The sequence below is a fragment of the Argentina silus genome (genome assembly GCF_951799395.1).
Source record: "Argentina silus genome assembly, contig: scaffold_68, whole genome shotgun sequence".
NCBI lineage: Eukaryota > Metazoa > Chordata > Actinopteri > Argentiniformes > Argentinidae > Argentina > Argentina silus.
In genome coordinates, this window is record NW_028153214.1 from 5,385 (window position 1) to 8,076 (window position 2,692).

Below are 2,692 nucleotides of genomic sequence, written 5' to 3' on the forward strand. Positions count from 1 at the left end.
ATTGACGCTTGACTGTAGATTTTCGCTTTGTGTCAAAAGAACTCCCTAACGCACACTTTTTCAAAGTAGGTGAATTCATCAGATCTGTTTGAAACATTGCATTTTATCCATGCACGACGACTACTTAGATACTCGCAGCACAGTTGCCTCATATAAATTGCCCATGAGCGCGGAGCTTGTCTTCGTCACTGTAGCAACTTTGCTCCATCAGCGGGAGAAGGCGGTTCGACGCCCCTGTAAGCACATGTTTCTCTAATTCCTTTGTTTCAGGCAAGCCACTGTGACGTCAGACGCCTTTACGCATACAGCTTTGCGATGCTTAGACAGTAATAACATAATTCATGTTTACATTTCTTTAATTTTCGACGCATTGTCGTTATTCGTGACGCATCAATGACCAATTGATTATATGGCAATGCAATGAAAAAAGCGTGTGGAAAACAGTGTTAATGACAGATTTGAGAAGCACATTTCTTCAATGTTGGCCGCATGGCATTCCTGTGCAGGTGACAATGGTAATTTTTCAAAACGACAAGGATATTTAAACACATGATTATTTGTTTGCTGTGCTCTATGGCCTCTGCTACAGACCTCATCGAAATGACACTTAGATATCTTAGGGTGTACATATCAAGTTTTCCCAAATGGTCTAGCGGATAGGCTTCTACCTTGTAACGCAGGGCGGCCGGGGTTCGATTCCCGTCATGGCAAATGTTTTTTGTAGAAAAATAAAATGAGTCCCAACGTGTGCAACAGTACAGTTCGAAATCTCGTTACATTTGCAACGTCATGAACATGATTTATATCAGGCTAGCTCATTTTTTCTTTGTTCATTTTAAGTGTAGAAACAATATTTCGTTTGTGAACATTTTTTTCTGCCGTTTTGACAACAGGCTCATGACGAAGGAACACACGGCTGTCTGCTGATTGACGCTTGACTGTAGATTTTCGCTTTGTGTCAAAAGAACTTCCTAACGCACACTTTTTCAAAGTAGGTGAATTAATCAGATCTGTTTGAAACATTGCATTTTATCCATGCACGACGACTGCTTAGATACTCGCAGCACAGTTGCCCCATATAAATTGCCCATGAGCGCGGAGCTTGTCTTTGTCACTGTAGCAACTTTGCTCCATCAGCGGGAGAAGGCGGTTCGACGCCCCTGTAAGCACATGTTTCTCTAATTCCTTTGTTTCAGGCAAGCCACTGTGACGTCAGACGCCTTTACGCATACAGCTTTGCGATGCTTAGACAGTAATAACATAAGTCATGTTTACATTTCTTTAATTTTCGACGCATTGTCGTTATTCGTGATGCATCAATGACCAATTGATTATATGGCAATGCAATGAAAAAAGCGTGTGGAAAACAGTGTTAATGACAGATTTGAGAAGCACATTTCTTCAATGTTGGCCGCATTGCATTCCTGTGCAGGTGACAATGGTAATTTTTCAAAACGACAAGGATATTTAAACACATGATTATTTGTTTGCTGTGCTCTATGGCCTCTGCTACAGACCTCATCGAAATGACACTTAGATATCTTTGGGTGTACATATCAAGTCTTCCCAAATGGTCTAGCGGATAGGCATCTACCTTGTAACGCAGGGTGGCCCGGGTTCGATTCCCGTCATGGCGAATGTTTTTTGTAGAAAAATAAAATGAGTCCCAACGTGTGCAACAGAACAGTTCGAAATCTCGTTACATTTGCATCGTCATGAACATGACTTATATCAGGCTAGCTAATTTTTTCTTTGTTCATTTTAAGTGTAGAAACAATATTTCGTTTGTGAACATTTCTTTCTGCCGTTTTGACAACAGGCTCATGACTAAAGAACACACGGCTGTCTGCTGATTGACGCTTGACTGTAGATTTTCGCTTTGTGTCAAAAGAACTCCCTAACGCACACTTTTTCAAAGTAGGTGAATTCATCAGATCTGTTTGAAACATTGCATTTTATCCATGCACGACGACTGCTTAGATACTCGCAGCACAGTTGCCCCATATAAATTGCCCATGAGCGCGGAGCTTGTCTTTGTCACTGTAGCAACTTTGCTCCATCAGCGGGAGAAGGCGGTTCGACGCCCCTGTAAGCACATGTTTCTCTAATTCCTTTGTTTCAGGCAAGCCACTGTGACGTCAGACGCCTTTACGCATACAGCTTTGCGATGCTTAGACAGTAATAACATAAGTCATGTTTACATTTCTTTAATTTTCGACGCATTGTCGTTATTCGTGATGCATCAATGACCAATTGATTATATGGCAATGCAATGAAAAAAGCGTGTGGAAAACAGTGTTAATGACAGATTTGAGAAGCACATTTCTTCAATGTTGGCCGCATTGCATTCCTGTGCAGGTGACAATGGTAATTTTTCAAAACGACAAGGATATTTAAACACATGATTATTTGTTTGCTGTGCTCTATGGCCTCTGCTACAGACCTCATCGAAATGACACTTAGATATCTTTGGGTGTACATATCAAGTCTTCCCAAATGGTCTAGCGGATAGGCATCTACCTTGTAACGCAGGGTGGCCCGGGTTCGATTCCCGTCATGGTGAATGTTTTTTGTAGAAAAATAAAATGAGTCCCAACGTGTGCAACAGAACAGTTCGAAATCTCGTTACATTTGCATCGTCATGAACATGACTTATATCAGGCTAGCTAATTTTTTCTTTGTTCATTTTAAG